The sequence below is a fragment of the Mytilus edulis genome, unplaced genomic scaffold (genome assembly GCF_963676685.1).
Source record: "Mytilus edulis unplaced genomic scaffold, xbMytEdul2.2 SCAFFOLD_128, whole genome shotgun sequence".
Taxonomy (NCBI): Eukaryota; Metazoa; Mollusca; class Bivalvia; order Mytilida; family Mytilidae; genus Mytilus; species Mytilus edulis.
The window spans coordinates 1-19,090 of NW_027267385.1; the positions used below are offsets into that span (position 1 = coordinate 1).

The 19,090-nt window shown below is 32.0% G+C and overlaps 1 long non-coding RNA gene and 3 other non-coding genes across 4 annotated transcripts; 1 reads left to right on the top strand and 3 right to left on the bottom strand.

Annotated features, from left to right (window-relative positions):
- The first annotated feature begins 11,286 nt into the window (after positions 1 to 11,286).
- LOC139505289 (uncharacterized) lies at positions 11,287 to 14,778 on the top strand. Its single transcript, XR_011659619.1, has 2 exons — positions 11,287 to 12,377; positions 14,088 to 14,778. It is a non-coding gene; the product is annotated as an uncharacterized lncRNA (long non-coding RNA).
- A 2,513-nt stretch (positions 14,779 to 17,291) lies between these two features.
- Positions 17,292 to 17,409, bottom strand: LOC139505351 (U5 spliceosomal RNA). Its single transcript, XR_011659677.1, has one exon. It is a non-coding gene; the product is annotated as a U5 spliceosomal RNA (small nuclear RNA).
- A 679-nt stretch (positions 17,410 to 18,088) lies between these two features.
- On the bottom strand, positions 18,089 to 18,206 carry LOC139505363 (U5 spliceosomal RNA). The gene has a single exon (XR_011659689.1). It is a non-coding gene; the product is annotated as a U5 spliceosomal RNA (small nuclear RNA).
- A 678-nt stretch (positions 18,207 to 18,884) lies between these two features.
- On the bottom strand, positions 18,885 to 19,002 carry LOC139505375 (U5 spliceosomal RNA). The gene has a single exon (XR_011659700.1). It is a non-coding gene; the product is annotated as a U5 spliceosomal RNA (small nuclear RNA).
- Positions 19,003 to 19,090: the final 88 nt, after the last annotated feature.

Consider the following 19,090-nt stretch of genomic DNA (forward strand, 5'->3'; position numbering starts at 1 on the left):
AAAGTTTTAAGGCATAGCGTGAAAAGGTAACCTATTCCAACGGAACCGAACGTCCTATCACCTTGTATATAGGAACCTTAAAAATATGTGAATAGGTCGGGAAAAACTCTCTTTTGACACTTAGGTATTGCACTGTTGCATTACACACCAATCAAAACGCAAACAATATGGGAAAAGATAACATTTTAACCTACACAATATATGAATAAGGTATACACTTTTGAAATCTAAATTATATGAAAAGGGTGAGGTAACCGTAGAAAACCTGCGGCAACGACACCCCTTATTTAATGGAGACATGTAGTTGGAACCCCCTTTATCATGGCTGGATCCGCCCATGATTTTACATGTAAATCAAGCCCCGGGTATTTGTTGGCATAACGGTAACCACGAAAAGGGGGGGGGGGGCTAATTAAAAGCACGAGGAATTATAAATATACAATTCAACAGGGGTAGAGTGCATCGAGGAATGGGAATTAAAATTGTCTCTTCACGATGATCGAAAAAAGTATCTTGCACGTTATTTTCATCATCTTGTCTGAAACACTCTGAATAATGAGCTTCAAGGCGAAAACAAGGCATGTGAAATACTAATAACATACACTTCTTTTTTTATACGTTGTATGGACAAACCCATAAATCCCTCAACAAAAATTGCTTGATTCATGTCATATCAAATAAATTACAGCGCGGAAAGGTAACTTTAATTTAATATCAAAACTAAATTTTGTTATATTTTTCAATAAATTTATAAATCTTAATTAGGCATGCGTTGCGTGAGTTCCATTTCATGAGACCTACACAGATTTCTATAAAACAAATCAAAAATTATAAATACAGTTTTTCAATTCTTTCCGGCATAGATAAAAAAAAATATGTATATAATCTATATACGATTTGGTTGAATTATTTCACTTCATTTTAATGATAAATCCTTTAGTTCTTAAATTCTTAATTAAAATGAATTTATCATTTTGATATCTAACGATAAACTTTTTAAATTGAAGTGACATGGTCAGTAACCTATTAGTTGCATGGCTGATTACCATCTTACAGGTGACCCAGTAATTTTCCATATGACAGTAGCGTGTACCCTCGGGGTTATATCGGGGTGTGGTATAACTTATTTTCTGGGGAACATCCTGTCCACGTGTAGTACTTAGCATATATTGCAACAGATGACATTAAACAAATTTTCTTTGTAGCATCGGAGGCAATTTCATGTTCGACCACACAAAATATTTCACAAAAAAGATATGATAAAATCAAAAGAAAAAGATAAAGAAATATTAACAAATAAAGGTGGAATTGAGTAAACGGGGATTCGTGTTTTTATGAGCTTATTTTCAGTGGACAACAACAAATGGAAGTTTTTAACGACCTTGTGTGACCTATAGTTGTTAATGTTTGTGTCATTTTGGTCTTTTGTGGATAGTTGTCTCATTGGCAATCATACCACATCTTTTTGACTGGCTATATACATGATATAATATATATAGCACTTACACGGTCGGTCCAGTGGACATATTTCATACTAGATAACTTATACAGTAATACTTTTTATATATATGAAAATTATTGTCCGATCTGATACACGTACCTATAATGTACAGAATTTTGAACTGCTTCAAATATATGGGGTCCGTAGAAACACCGCAAAGGACCTCCTTAGTGCACTAAGAACAAAAATGTGCACTAAGGACCTACTCCTTTCATAATTTTAAAGTATATTTTTTCTAATGTTTTCTCGACACGTGCCTCAAAAAGTTGATTGTCACCTTTAGTATAATCGATAGCAATTCATGTTCGCTCAACATTGACCCGTGAATAATCTACTAGTATACTGATTAAACATGTATATGGTATTTCAAATTGTTCTCTATTTTTTTTCATTTGTTTGTTTTTGCCGTATTTATTCTGTCTGCTATATTTTTTACTTCTAAATTAATAGCGTATTTTCAACTCTTTTCAGTTTGGGATTTTTCATCCTTTTAATTTTAAAAAGACAAATAATTGTGAACACTTCACGGAAAAGTGAGGATTGATATTTGATTGCTTAACGTCCAGTTGCCAATACTTCATTCATTTTTCTAATGTTAAGAACTATGCATTTATCAATATTTCGATTTGAGCGTTACTGATGAGTCTTGTGTAGACAAAACGCGCGTCTGGCGTACTAAATTATAATCCTGGTACTTTTGATAACTATCACAGCAATGTTTTTAAACATGTTTAGGAAAGGAACATATTTCTGATTCGATGTTTATATACAAATGCATTACAAGTATAAATATGTATAGGTTGATGTTTAGTCCCTTCGATGTTTTAGACTGTAAATAAATTATGACCAATTTATTTCTGACATCTTCTTCATTTTTAACTTTTGTGGATAGGTGTTTCATTGACAGCCGTACCACATCTCCTTTCGCTTATTTTTGTTGTATATATTTTTTAATTCACTTTCCTTGTCTTTTAAAATATAAAGTAAGTAAGTAAGTAAGTAAATTGTTTATTATAGTGACATGTGTAAATCAGCATAAATTTGTACAAAATATAATTACATATATAATACACCCGGCCCAATGGACCAATAAGTCACCTTTTACTGTTAGTTCAATATAAATGTTCTAATATCACGTGTCAATTGCCAATTTAAATTTAAATACAGATAATTATAGATTAAGAATTAACGATTGTAAAAGTTCATATATTATTCAACTAATGTTTGTGAAAAAGTTTAAGAATGTTAACTAGAGTAAACTGTTTGTTTTCTACGGAAAAGTGACGCTGCTAAGTATTTAGCTATTTTCCTTGGATGGTTCACCATGCATTAAAAATGTTAATTTTCCCTGCTCATCTAGTTGCGTAAAGTCAGGCACCATTAATATCTCGCTAAAAACAGTTTGTCTGATATCATTATAAAATGTGCAGTTTATAAGAAAATGCAGCTCACTTTCAACATTTTGAGAATTACAAAATCGGCATAGTCTGTTTTCTACTGGTTCCCCAATATATCTACCAGTCTCAATTCTGATCGGTAATAATCCGCATCTAAACTGGGCTAGCACAGATCGCGCGTGTTTCGTAAGATTTAGTTTTACATAAAAGTGCTCTAGTTCGAAGTTTGTTTTAAAGTTTAAGTAAGATCGTAGCTTTGGTTTATTTATCAAGGACTCTCTCCATATATCACTGTAATAAGTTCGTACAATTTGTTCAAAAGATTTTAAATCCACCATTGTTCTACTTTCGTAATAATGTAACATATTAAGTTTAGTGAAAATATTTTAAGTGTCACTACACCAATTGTTTGTGCAACGATCATAATCCATATTGAACACCACTTTCGTTAATCGGTCGTCTTCAAACGATAAAAGCCTATTCCAGTATCGAATAATGTTCACCCAATGCCGAAACTGACTTGGTATCCATCCAGTATCCCCATACAGTGCTAGAATTGGTGCAAATCTGTGAACGCCTAAGTAATATCGAATTGCTCTGTTCTGTACGTTGTCTATTGATTGGAACTTCCTATATATTTATTCCATTATTTTTATTTGATGCCGAAAATAAGAATACGAAGTTATTTGTTAAATGCTATAAATAAGCGAAGTAAAACAACCGTTAATAATTATGTATATGAGCATTATATCTATTTATAAAATATTTTAAATACAAGCAGACATACCATTTGTGACACCAATTTCATTTATTTCCAAATCTTAAAATCATACATTTCCGTTCGTTAGCGTTTCTTAATAATGGCAGAACGGGCTTAAGAGTCATATGATTAAGTTAACTAAATAATTTAGTTTTCCCACATCATTAGCGGATTTAGGGGGTTAAAGCGAGCCCTCCCCCCCCCCCCCCCCCCCCACCCACCCCGGTTGAAAATCTTAACATATTTTTTGTATTAACCATTTCTTGTTTTAATGTTATCTTTACTATAATTTGAATATCTAGCACTGAATAGGGTGACACGTTGTCGCTACACTTCTTTAAATATACACAAGTCATAATAACATTGGCCAGAGGGTAACTTGATAATTAGAGGACCAAAGGATTTAATTAAGACAATCCAAGGCTGCTATCTCTATATTTTATTATTTTATTATATATATCTTTATTAGCCTCCCTTAGAGTGATACAACAATTGCAAAACGGGTAGATACGATCTGTAATCAAATAATTAACCTTATAAAATTAATACTTAAATTTTTTTATTTAGAGTAACCATATGCCGGATGAACAAAAAGTGTGCCATTTATTGAAAAACATATGGTTTGGTATAACATGAAAACTTCTCTAGTGTTTTAAACATTTCTCACATAACCCCTCCCCAAACCCCTACTTCAAGCTCTGGATCCGCGCCTGCCCATAGTGCTTATTACATTATAAAATAAAATGGTATTCATCTTCAATTGTTGAAATAAAGATGAATTGTTAAAAAAAAGCATTGACACCAGTTTAAAGTTATCGTTCATAGAAGACAGTTATGATTTATTCTATAATTCTCTTTTTAAAACGTAATATAATTTTACCTCTTGGAGTTTTTCTATATGTTACTTCTGTAATCGGATTTTGAAGAACCCCATGGACACCACATACTCTCAAATGTCTTTCAAGGAATAATGATAGTATGTAAACTCTTGTGTTGTTAGTAAGGAAATGAAATATCAAAAGCATTTGTTTCTCAATTTTTATCTCAAAATAGGGTTCTTTAAATAAAAAAAAGCTTGCATAGCAATTTCCTAAAAAACTAAATATATATAACAAAGGCAAAGTTTTAAAACACAAAATTTATTTTTTATTTTGCTTTCATAAACTTGAATTTATACCACGCTAAACCGTTAGGTTAACAACCATTGATTAATCAATAAGTAACGATCAAAAGACAATTGTTTATTGGATTAGGTTGATTGAACATGATGATTCGGGAATCTGCAATAAACCGTTGGTCACGTGGCGAGTGGCAGGCGTTGATTAAAAAGTCATTTAACTTCAAAATTACAAAGTCTATTGATACCTAACTTTATAGATTTGAGGTATTTAATCATATCCTCTTATATTCATGTTCGCTGTGATCTTAAAACATCGTTTTAGTGTCCTTAATGCAAAAACTTTCTTCTTAGTGCACTAAGAAGTCTTTTGCGGTATTTCTACACACCGAAATATATGGCCTTATTATTGGTAATATACCATATTAGTGTCACTAATGGCTTAACGTGTTACCAAATTAAAAAGAAGAAATAGGCTCAAAACCGCATTTTTAACTTTCAATCCCAAAATAGAGAAGAGGTCCGGTATACAGACTTATTAAAAAGTCCAGATGAGAAGTTTAACTTGCTTTTCTATTCCCGGCACTTTTAACTTAACGCATGCAAAAAAATAATTCAGTACCTGGTTACAGTTGCGCATTGACAAATTATAATCTTTCGATTAAATGATCTTCAATCTATATGGTCTTTATTTTAAAAGTTATAAAATCTAAATGTAAAGTGATATAAAATGTTCAATATAAATGAGTATTTTCGCTGTGAAATGAATCTAAGGTCGTCTAAAAGTGTATACATGTGTATTTGACCCGACTACTGACTACATAGTAAACTATTCATTATGTACCTATAAGGGGGGTCTGAGCGGGACTCGGGATTGTCGAGGCGTATTTTTTGTAAACGTGACACATGAAAGTCAAATTATGAGGGAGGGTAGGAGGGGTACTGATCCCGAAATCCCGAACTTAAAAACACGAAATCCCAAAATCCCGGGCTTAAAAAACACGAAATCCAGAGGTCCCGAAATTCGAAAAAAGAATTATCGTATCCCGAAAGGGTCAATCCCGAAATCCAGAGCTTAAAAACACCCGATCCCGCAGTCCCGATAAAGGTCCTATCCTCCCTCAAATTATTGTGCCGTGAAAACGCGAAATGAAGTTTAGCGGGACATGGGAAATTACAAAAATAGCAGAATTGTTCACTTACATAGTGTACGCGGGATGGCATCATGCGAGAATCTAAAAAAATAAGTAGTAACTAAGCGGGATCCGTGAACAGAACCCCCAATGAGACCCCCATTAGTTGTGGCTTATTTTGGTCTTTTTAGTTAGTTTCTTTCCCCTACATTACTTGACCGTTTTTGTAAAACAACAGCACCCGAGGTCTGACAGTTATTTACCAAGAAATGCACAAAATATTCAAAAAGAAGGCCTAGAAAATTTAAATATTGGTATGCACACATACTCCCCTATCAGCACAGACAATTATATTTTTGTAAAGGCGCCAAACTCGTTTCTAATATTTATAATAGAACCGAAAAGAAAATGGAAATGGAAATGGGGAATGTATCAAAGAGATAACAACATGACCAAAGAGCAGATAACAGCCATAGGTCACCGATGGGTCTTCATTGCAACGAGAAAATCCCGCAACCTGAGACTGGGGTGGATCTAGTCCTAACCCAGGACAATTTTTTTTGGGGGGGAGGAGGGGGGGGGTGTGTCCAACTACATGTCCCCATTCAAATGCATTGATCGTCCAATAAAGAAAGGGGGTTCCAACATGTCCAACCTTCAGCCCCCCCCCCCCCCCCCCTGGATCCGTGCCTGTGAGGCATGCTTTAGCTTGCCATTAAACAAAAATGTATACTAGTTTCATGAGTGATAATGGACGTCATACTAAACTCTTCAATATAAAAAAAGAAACTAAAATAAAAATCATACAAAGGTCACAAAGGCCATAACTTCTGCCTCCTGAATTAGGAAAAGTGCAAAATGCAGTGAGGATAAAAGCCTTTACTGTAAATTCCTGAAATTACAATTATATAAATCATCTCACATCTTTGTGCATTTCTTGAAATTGGTCATATTAATAAATGCATGCAATATTTTCAGAAAATTTCAATATATAGGCTTTTAAAAGTCAATCTTGTGCATGATTATCAATGATTATACTCGCACAATTAACACATGTGGTTCTCAAAACTCAGAGGTGTCTATGCTATTTATGACAACATTTTAATCAAGTATAAATTTACAAAATATGTTTAGAACTATATGATTTTTAGGTTTTTAAGCATAGATATAGTAGGTCAGGATCTGCGAACTCTCACTGACTGACTGAGCACATGAATTCAACACTAGTTTTTTGGTGATGTTGGTGTTGCTTAGTGTTTTGTTTTGTTTTTCTTTTCTGCATCTTATGTTTTGCCTTGGCATTGTCAGTTTCTCTTTCATTGCCTTTGGTTTTTTTTGTTATGTTAAATAACAAGTCACAAGAGAGAAAAAACAAAAAAAATATGTGAAAAAATGGCTTAGTTCAGTATATATTAAGGACAGAGATAACAAATAGCTAAATAAGAAAAAAGAAAAAAGAAAATTCCTTTTCTATGTACAGTCAATTGTCTGATAATCTAGAAGATAGCCTGATTTGGTCTAATTCTCCTGAATTCTAGCAGGTACTTTATTCCAACTTTTTTAATTCAAACAAACCATGTCTTAGATAGTCTTGGAATTAGAATACATTAATCATAAAATTTTCATAATACTTTGGTGAATTATCTATTGATATAATCATGATAATTAAGCTCCTTTTTAATTTTTAGGGATTTTAAATTTTTAATTTAAAGTTAGGGATTTTATTCATAAAAGCGGGGATTTTTCTAGTACGTATACTATTAATAATGCTTTGAGCAATTTTCATGAAACTTGGTGAATTATTTTTGTATAACATAAACATGATAATTTTCCTTTTAATTTAAAAAAAAATCTGATTTATGTCATTGTACTATCATGACTTGGGATTAGGATAGTCTCAAGAATGCTTTCACAAATTTTTATGAAACTTTGGTGAATTGTTTTTATATCTTGACAAACTCCCTTTTTATTGTTATGACCCAAAGTGGAGGGGTCATAATGTTTAACACTTGTCAGATCGTTTGTCCGTCTGTCCCAAAGTTGTTTTTTGTTCTCTTACAGTACTTTAGTTTGCCTCAACCAAATTCAATTAAACTTTTACAAAAGCTTGTTATCACAATTCTCATATCAAGTTTGAATTTTGGTGATGTCAGTGTTACTGTACTAGAGTATCAGAGTTATGCCCCTTTAGAAATGGGGAAAATATGCTGAATTTTTGGTTTCCTGTTCTCTAAAATTTAGTTTGTCTCAACCAAATGTTATGAAATCAATACACAATGCTTATCATCACAAAATACAGATTAAGTTTGAATTTTGATAGTGTCTCTTTTACTAAATTCTATAGTTATGTTCTTTAAAAATGGAAAAAAAAGTTTCCCTCAACCAAATTTTATTAAACTTTAAAAAAATACTTTTTATCACAATTTTAATCAGATCAATTTCAAATTTTGGTAGTAAAACTTTTACCGTTCTTCAGTTATGTTCCTTTAAAACTTTGAATAATATGCAAGCTGGAGTATCATTCCCTATTTATCATGTATATTTTTTTATAAGATGCAGAGTTAAGGAACTTTAGTTGTTGCAAAGTTATTTTAAAATTGTCCATTTTCAAAAACTTTGAAAGGTTTTAGAAATTTATGGATTTGTTAAAAAAATCACAGCCTTAAACTTATAGTCACTTGAGATATATATCTATAAATGGAGCCAAATTATATACATGTTTTATGTCAATAAATACCACTGTTTGCGCATGTTTTGTTTTTTTTGGAGGGCAGGGGTCTTATTTGCACAGTGCTCATAGTTTTTTAGTCGATCATTAAAATTCATTTACAATTCCAAGTACTTAAAAATTTTAAATTGACAAATAACCTCTAAAATGGTCCAATATTCAAAATCTCAATACATGGTTAGATGCAGCATATCAACATGATCAAAGAACCCCAATAATTCATTTTTTGGTGAAATCAAATAAAGTTAAATTTTGGACCTTTTAGAACTCAATGTGGACCAATTTGATAATGGGTCAAAATATCAAAAATCTTAATGAATGGTTAGATTCAGCATATCAAAGAGCCCCATATAATCAATTTTTGTTGAAATCAAACAAAGTAAAATTTTGGACCCCGATTTGGATCAACTTGAATTTGGGCCAATAATAAAAAAATCTAAGTAAATATTCAGATTCAGCATATTAATCTGAACACCAAGGATTTAAATATTGTTAAAATCAAAATAAGTTTAATTTTGGACCCTTTGGACCTTAAGGTAGACCAATTTAAACAGGACCAAAAAACTAGGAATCTAAATACACAGTTAGATTTGGCATATCAAAGACCTCCAATAATTCAATTTTCTATAAAATCAAACAAAGTTTAATATTGTCCCCTATTGGCCCCTAATTCATGTAATTCCTACACTCTGAACAAAACTCTGGTCACAAACCTTGTTTTTGAATTTCATAGATTTCTATTACTTGTACTAAAGTTATTAAGCGAAAACTAAATGTCCTGGGACAACGACGACTACATGATAAAATTGAGAATGGAAAAAGGGAATGTGTCAAAGAGACAACAACCTGACCATAGATTTGAGGGTTGGAATCCTTTTCTTTTACCGAGCAATGCATTTGAATGGGAGATATAGTTGGAACCCCTCTTTGCTCTTGGTTGGGACCCCCCTTTTAAAATGGCTGGATCCGCCCCTGAGAAGCATTATTGAAAAATCTATAAACTCAAAATAAGGATAATTTTATTTTTAAAGGGCAGGCACAGATCCAGAGAATGTAGGAAAAAAAGTCACAGGAAAAAAAGTCACGGAAAAAAAGTCACGGAAAAAAAGTCACAGGAAAAAAGGTCACAGGAAAAAAAGTCACAGGAAAAAAAGTCACAATATATATTTTTGTATGAAATAGTCATATGGTCTGCACATACATGTATTAACAGGAGAAACATTCCCAATTTGTATTTTTTATGGAAATGGTCATAAGGCCGCACATATATATGAATATATTGGGAAACATGTACATGCTGGTGTACTATATAGCTATTGATAAATGTTTTCAAGGATTTTTGGTAATTATTTTTGTTTTATATCTCTTATATTTTATATCTCTTATGAAAGAGATATGAGTTTAACAGCAACAATTTTCTTCAATTTGAATACAAGTTAGAAGTTAAATTTATAACTTGACCACATGTTTTTTTGATTTCTATAAAGATAAGTATTCTGTAATTTAGTGTTAAACAAACAACTCATTGCCATTAATAATAGCTTAGTATTCATATATATTTATATATCTAGGGACTGTTGATATTGATGTGTGGCTTCTTGTGGCACCATTCCCCGGGTGCCCTCCCCCCTTTGTAGATCTTTCATTTCCTGTCTTCGTATGAAGCCATATCAATGAAATACAACTTACGCTCAATATCAAATAAAAGGACACAATTAGTCAAAAAGTCAATTTTGAAAAAAAAGAACATTATTTATTCCAATACATTTTTATAAGTATATATATAATTCCTTTATAGTTTTTAAAAATTAACCACTAACATAACTTAAATAAGTAATCCAATACAAATATATTATGACTTTGTTTCAATGCATTCAAAAACTCGTTTAATTATTTATTGCATACATGTACATAGTAACTTTTTCACATGCATTCCAACATATTTCTGACAAATTAGTTTCCTTAAACAAATTGTGACTTTTTTTCCTGTGACTTTTTTTCTTGTGACTTTTTTTCCTGTGACTTTTTTTCCTAGGGGTATTGTGACTTTTTATCCTGTGACTTTTTTTCCTGTGACTTTTTTTCCTAGGGGTATTGTGACTTTTTTTCCTGTGACCTTTTTTCCTGTGACTTTTTTTCCGTGACTTTTTTTCCGTGACTTTTTTTCCTGTGACTTTTTTTCCTACATTCTCTGGATCTGTGCCTGCCCTTTAAAAATAAAATTATCCTTATTTTGAGTTTATAGATTTTTCAATAATGCTTCTCAGGGGCGGATCCAGCCATTTTAAAAGGGGGGTCCCAACCAAGAGCAAAGAGGGGTTCCAACTATATCTCCCATTCAAATGCATTGCTCGGTAAAAGAAAAGGATTCCAACCCTCAAATCTATGGTCAGGTTGTTGTCTCTTTGACACATTCCCTTTTTCCATTCTCAATTTTATCATGTAGTCGTCGTTGTCCCAGGACATTTAGTTTTCGCTTAATAACTTTAGTACAAGTAATAGAAATCTATGAAATTCAAAAACAAGGTTTGTGACCAGAGTTTTGTTCAGAGTGTAGGAATTACATGAATTAGGGGCCAATAGGGGACAATATTAAACTTTGTTTGATTTTATAGAAAATTGAATTATTGGAGGTCTTTGATATGCCAAATCTAACTGTGTATTTAGATTCCTAGTTTTTTGGTCCTGTTTAAATTGGTCTACCTTAAGGTCCAAAGGGTCCAAAATTAAACTTATTTTGATTTTAACAATATTTAAATCCTTGGTGTTCAGATTAATATGCTGAATCTGAATATTTACTTAGATTTTTTTATTATTGGCCCAAATTCAAGTTGATCCAAATCGGGGTCCAAAATTTTACTTTGTTTGATTTCAACAAAAATTGATTATATGGGGCTCTTTGATATGCTGAATCTAACCATTCATTAAGATTTTTGATATTTTGACCCATTATCAAATTGGTCCACATTGAGTTCTAAAAGGTCCAAAATTTAACTTTATTTGATTTCACCAAAAAATGAATTATTGGGGTTCTTTGATCATGTTGATATGCTGCATCTAACCATGTATTGAGATTTTGAATATTGGACCATTTTAGAGGTTATTTGTCAATTTAAAATTTTTAAGTACTTGGACCGCATTCATTCTGTGTCAGAAACCTATGCTGCATCAACTATTGAATCACAATCCAAATTTAAAATTCAGAGTTGTATTGAGCTTGAATGTTGTGTCCATACTTGGCCCAACTGTTCTGGGTTCAACCTGTACGTTTGTATCAAGCTGAGCCATGCATAGCATTTTTATCTGATTTATATATTAATTTGAAATTTTGACAAGTGAGACACATACAGATTATACTGTTAACAATATTTCAGAGTTTAACGTAGTCAAGCGAAACAAATTTTAGAAGAATAGTTGAATCATGTCTTTGTTGTCAAATGAAAAATTAGTACGAACACAAAGAAAAAGTATGGGAATGTTTGTTTTTTAAACTATTGACCAGGGTGAAAGTCTTTGAAAGTCATGACTGGCAAAAAGTTTGTGAAATGAAATAGCACAAATATTCCATTCTTTTTAAATATAACTGAATATAAAGAAAAACACAAACTGATGTTTTATAATAGTTTTTACCCTTTTTATGTTTTATAGGACAAGAAATATAGAAAAATGATGAAAAATATAAACAGTTACAATAGAAATGAGCGCAAAACAAGATAAACAGAATACAACAAGGCCTAAATGGTACAGTCAGGGGTACTACTTGTACAAGTGTATTTTATTTACTTGAAGAAGTAAAAAAAAAATATACACATATAAGTAAATTTGTAGGATACTTATACAAGTGAATTTTATTTACTTGTATAGGTAAAAAAAAAATTGGCTTAGTTATGTCCCTTAGGCATTCAGAATTTTTTACTTGTATAAGTAAAAAAATCATCCTTTCTTCTTTTCTTGAATTCTTAAGATTTCTTTGCTCTAATAGAATTTTAAATTGTGTACCCTTTACAGATGTCTTTACTAATCATTTAAGTGTAATTTCATGGACAATGAAAATCCCATTTGTCTCTTATCTTCACAACACTGCTCATTTACAAGCCCCAAAGGAGCAATTTTTGATTGCCTTGCACAAATATACAAGATCTTTGCTCAATCCGTTTCTTTGATGAATTAATGAGATGAAACATTGAACTTTAATGAAAAAAATTGAGCAAACTTGGGAAAAATCATTAAAGGCATGATTTTACATCTCAAAACTTGAGGATTTTTGTGGGATTGTAAGAAAAATTTACTTGTACAAGTAAATTTTTTAGAAAATTAAGGGGAGATTATTCAAACATTATTTATTTACTTATATGTGTATATTTTATTTTACTTCTTCAAGTAAATAAAATACACTTGTACAAGTAGTACCCCTGACTGTGGTAAGACCACTTCTATATACTGTAAATTCAGATTTTTCAGGGAAGGGACAACTTATTGTGATTACAAAAAAAATCTGCATAAAGATCTATATAGTTACATGATATATATATATATATATATATATATGTTTCTGTTATCAAAATATGATTTCTTATTTTTGCGATACTCACCCAGTCACATTATTCGCATTACTAAAAAGTTTCGATAATTTCTGAATTACAGTAATAAAAGAAATTGCCTTTGAATGATGACTCATATAAAAATAAGAAAATGTGGTATGGTAAATGAGTGACTTATCCACCAGAGTTCAATGAAGCGGATGCAAGAAATTAAAGGCCAATCATGGGCCTGCCTTCAATAATGAGAAAACACTTCCTTTATAGGTCATCCATTAAAGATCTCAACATATAAAGATTTAAACAATCCAATTTAGTTCAACATGTTCAAAGTCAATAACAATTAATATAAAAAAATCATGCCAATATAAAATATTGTTTGTTTCTCCAATCCTGACCGACCCTGCAAAAATGGCCCTACTCATAAAATTTTATTGTCAAAACTAAGCCAAATATTATTTTATTCATTTCTGATTTTCGGGCTTGCCGGATCATTCGATAATATTCAGGCTTTTGGGAAAAATAAAATTATTTACCTACCTACCTACCCACACCTGGCTTGTCAGAATAGGGATTAGGGAAACAAACAATATATTAATTTAGGCCTCATGTCTGTGAGCACTCAACCTGACCATAATATAGGACAGTGGTTCAAATATTAACACAACATATGAACATTCTATAACAACTATTGCAAGTGGCTCAACTTTAAATATCACTGCAAGGCACTAAACAACGAATATTAAATCTTGGACACAAAGCACTGAAATAAGAGAACTCATAAGCATGACAAGTAAGAATATCAAATGAAAGTTTCTCAAAATGTTCATTAAAACATGATAAAATAAGCTTATTTATATTGCTGTTTTTTTCTCCATTTATAACATTTTTTTTTAATTTTGTGTATTTATAGGTCAGAAATCTTGGTTTTTATGATCATCAACAGGTCCTGCAGGTCTATACTGAAGAGGAAACTTAATTGTTAATACTTTTCTACATAATGTGCTAATTGGATTATTAATGTGATATGAACTCAACTGTGTGTTTTTCTGGAAAAAGAAATAGAAAAAATCCTACAAAATTGCTATAAACAAAATGGAGTACTATCAAAGAACACAATTGTGTAAAATGTAACAACCTACATTCATATTAACTGATGGATTATGGAGAAATTAAGAAAAAAAATAGTATCTTTGTCATGTTTGTTGTAGAAATAAACACCTGCTTTATCAATTCATGTACATGGCTCCATCATATCAAATATACAAAGAAGATGTTTGAAGAACATACGTTGCCAAAATTTATTCAACCAATTGAAGGAAGATGTCTTGTGGATTGAATTATTTATGCACTGAACTGTTATGTAGGGGGTCGAATACACAGCAGCTGAAACAGAAGACAAGTTAATTTGACATGAAAAGTGTTTATTTTATTTAATATGCAAATATGAGCACAATATTAATAACATCACAAATGGTATGATATTCATAGCATTTTGCTTATTATTGTATTGTCTTAAACATGCTAAACAGTCAGCCTTTTGTTTTTGTATGTTTAATACTCACCATGAAAATTTGTATTACAGTATTAAAGTTTTAATTATCTTTTGTATCAATAATTCAGTCTAGGAGAAAATATATTAATACTGTTTGTACTGTTATGAAATTTCCATAGAGGAAAAACATTTCCTTAAGGGAAATTTGATGTTCAGAAATTTCCATAGAGGAAATTTGAAGATCAATGATTTCCTTAGAGGAAATTTGTTGTCTTGAATTTTCCTCCAAGGAAAAGTGTTTGTCAAAAATTTCCTCACAGGAAAAAGTATTTCCTCCAAGGAAAATTTGAAGCTACAAATTTCCTCACAGGAAAAAGTATTTCCTCCATGGAAAATTTGAAGCTGCAAATTTCCTCAAAGGAAAAAGAATTTCCTCTAAGGAAATAAAACCTAAGCAAATTCCCTAAGGGAAATCTTTTTCCCTTGAGGAAAAAACAATTTCCCTTGAGGAAAAATCTTTTTCCTTCAGGGAAATTTGATTTCCCTTGAGGAAAAGTACTTTTCCTCTGAGGAAATTGTTGAAAAAAGGGGCATAACTTTTTCAACAGTGGTGCTAGATCCAAAAAATTTTAGGACAAATATCAGGGAACCAATACCAACCAAGTTATCAACTTTGTTTTGACTTAACTCCAAAAATTAAGGTGACAACTTTTGCACTCAGCGGAATTGCAAACTTGTCCCGGAGACTGTTGATTGTTTAAATATGAATATAATGCAACACTTCGCTTATGAATGACGATGAATATGGGAAGCAGAATAAAGGATGACATTACCGCATTTTATCTGTCAACTAAACAATCGTGTGTCCGATTCGCACGTTGTTCGCAGTGACCATTTTATTAAAGGTTTTTTTCAAAAAAAAATCGAGACAAAACTACGTTTCGGTAACATTTAAAAACACAAGGGACTCAATACACAAATAAACGAAAAAAAGAGCGAAACGACCTTGCAGAAAAAAAACAACAGAAAAACGAGGGGGTGGTATTCAGGTGGTACCGTTTGGGTAATTAATAACAGTCTCTTAAAAATTCCATCAAAAGAATATAACTGATTGCATGTTGTTAGCTCTTCGTTTGTTCATACTTATTATGTATTTGAAATAAAATCGAATGCGGTGCACTCGATATGGATTAACAAGAACCTGTCTTCATATTCTATTCTTTTTTTCCCTCATTAACCCTGTAAGGAATAAAACCCGAGAAGAAACAAGAAACTTATAGGAGAGGACTACATTTTGAAATATAATATATATAAAACTTGCCATTATTAGCTGCTTTTTACTATATCCTCTTTGTAATCCACACTGAAATAATGTATCTGAATAGATTCTGAATACACATTCGATATTAATCCAAAGCTTGAAACAACACAATAACTAATAACGACATCTCTTTCTTCGTTTTTGAATTAAGAATATAATTTCATCACTATCCATTTTGAAACGCAAAACGCAGGCCATGTAAATGTATTCACGGAAACTATGAGCGGAAACTATGAGCTGTCTTTGCGCACGCAAAAATCATGATACGTATACTCTGTGTCTTATTCTTCATGTAGCAATACATGTTGTTTACCTTTAGCTGTACTTTCTTTATGTCTATTTTTTTAAGTTGAGTTACTGTTTATAGGGGCCAACATGTAGGATATATTTTAATGTAAAGAAGTTTATTCACAAAACAATTTTCATACTTAATGAAAAGAAATCTTTGCTTGCTTTTCCTTTTGTTTTACCTGTTTGACGTGTTAAACAATGTTTTAAGTAAGATATAAGCCTCTCACAGTCCATTCTGTAAAATATTGAACAGGTCTTCGGCCTGCGGCCTCAGACCTGTTCAATATTTTACAGAATGGACTGTTATCGGCTTATATCCCTTACAGAATATTTTTCAATGTAAAGAAATTAAAGTTTATTCTTCAAACAATTTTCATACTTGATCAAAATAATCCTTGCTTGCTTTTTCTTTTGTTTTACCTTTTTCGACGTGTTCAACAATGTTTTAAGTAAGATATAAGCCTCTAACAGTCCATTCTGTAAAATATTGAACAGGTCTTCGGCCTGCAGCCTCAGACCTGTCCAATATTTTACAGAATAGACTGTTATCGGCTTATATCCCTTACATACACACAGTATAAGAACGAATATACAACGTATGCGTATTGAAACCATGTATTTCACTTTGTCAAAACACGCTAAGCTATAGAAAACAATTTATTGGATGGAAAAACATGCTCTTAAACTAATCGCTACTTTGCCGTGAATAAACTCAAACTGAAACGATACAGAGAAGAGTAGCGTCATGGCGCATGGCGCACGCAAAGAAATCTCCGTAAATCACTCTCTTTATATTGGGCATGACAAACTTCTGCAACTGCTTCTTTCTAATTTCTTTACTTCCCCTCTAAGCACGAACTAGAAATAAGTCTATAATAGTCAGTGTTTTTGATATTTTTTTACATGTGGTTTTTTTTCTAGGTAATGCTACATTTGATGGAGAGAGATAAAAAAAAAATTAATAGCGAGGAAAAGGGGGGACCAAGCTGCATATTTAATGTTGTTTATGTTACCCACGTAAAGTGGGTGTAGAGAAATTGTCTATAGACTCATTAATTGTTCCTCTCCACGGATATCTTTAGTAAAAGGCGAAAGATATATTCGTGGTTTGAAGAGAAACCAGAGTAACTCGACTTGTACAAACATTGAATATACAGAATAATGTAAATGTTTTCTAAGAGAAGGTGTTTGCGAAAATGAACTTTTTGCAAACATCCTTAAATTCTACCCAATAAGTATCTACACATGGCACATTTATGCCGTAGAACCATGTTGGCAATTTATGAATTTGATAGATTTTTCATATTTTTGTTGTGTAACAACGTGATCATATTACAACCGAATGGAGCCACGGCAATGCACATACACACAGTATAAGAACGAATATACAACGTATGCGTAATGAAACCATGTATTTCACTTTGTCAAAACACGCTAAGCTATAGAAAACAATTTATTGGATGGAAAAACATGCTCTTAAACTAATCGCTACTTTGCCGTGAATAAACTCAAACTGAAACGATACAGAGAAGAGTAGCGTCATGGCGCATGGCGCACGCAAAGAAATCTCCGTAAATCACTCTCTTTATATTGGGCATGCCAAACTTCTGCAACTGCTTCTTTCTAATTTCTTTACTTCCCCTCTAAGCACGAACTAGAAATAAGTCTATAATAGTCAGTGTTTTTGATATTTTTTTACATGTGGTTTTTTTTCTAGGTAATGCTACATTTGATGGAGAGAGATAAAAAAAAAAATTAATAGCGAGGAAAAGGGGGGACCAAGCTGCATATTTAATGTTGTTTATGTTACCCACGTAAAGTGGGTGTAGAGAAATTGTCTATAGACTCATTAATTGTTCCTCTCCACGGATATCTTTAGTAAAAGGCGAAAGATATATTCGTGGTTTGAAGAGAAACCAGAGTAACTCGACTTGCACAAACATTGAATATACAGAATAATGTAAATGTTTTCTGAGAGAAGGTGTTTGCGAAAATGAACTTTTTGCAAACATCCTTAAATTCTACCCAATAAGTATCTACACATGGCACATTTATGCCGTAGAACCATGTTGGCAATTTATGAATTTGATAGATTTTTCATATTTTTGTTGTGTAACAACGTGATCATATTACAACCGAATGGAGCCACGGCAATGCACATACACACAGTATAAGAACGAATATACAACGTATGCGTAATGAAACCATGTATTTCACTTTGTCAAAACACGCTAAGCTATAGAAAACAATTTATTGGATGGAAAAACATGCTCTTAAACTAATCGCTACTTTGCCGTGAATAAACTCAAACTGAAACGATACAGAGAAGAGTAGCGTCATGGCGCATGGCGCACGCAAAGAAATCTCCGTAAATCACTCTCTTTATATTGGGCATGACAAACTTCTGCAACTGCTTCTTTCTAATTTCTTTACTTCCCCTCTAAGCACGAACTAGAAATAAGTCTATAATAGTCAGTGTTTTTGATATTTTTTTACATGTGGTTTTTTTTCTAGGTAATGCTACATTTGATGGAGAGAGATAAAAAAAAAATTAATAGCGAGGAAAAGGGGGGACCAAGCTGCATATTTAATGTTGTTTATGTTACCCACGTAAAGTGGGTGTAGAGAAATTGTCTATAGACTCATTAATTGTTCCTCTCCACGGATATCTTTAGTAAAAGGCGAAAGATATATTCGTGGTTTGAAGAGAAACCAGAGTAACTCGACTTGCACAAACATTGAATATACAGAATAATGTAAATGTTTTCTGAGAGAAGGTGTTTGCGAAAATGAACTTTTTGCAAACATC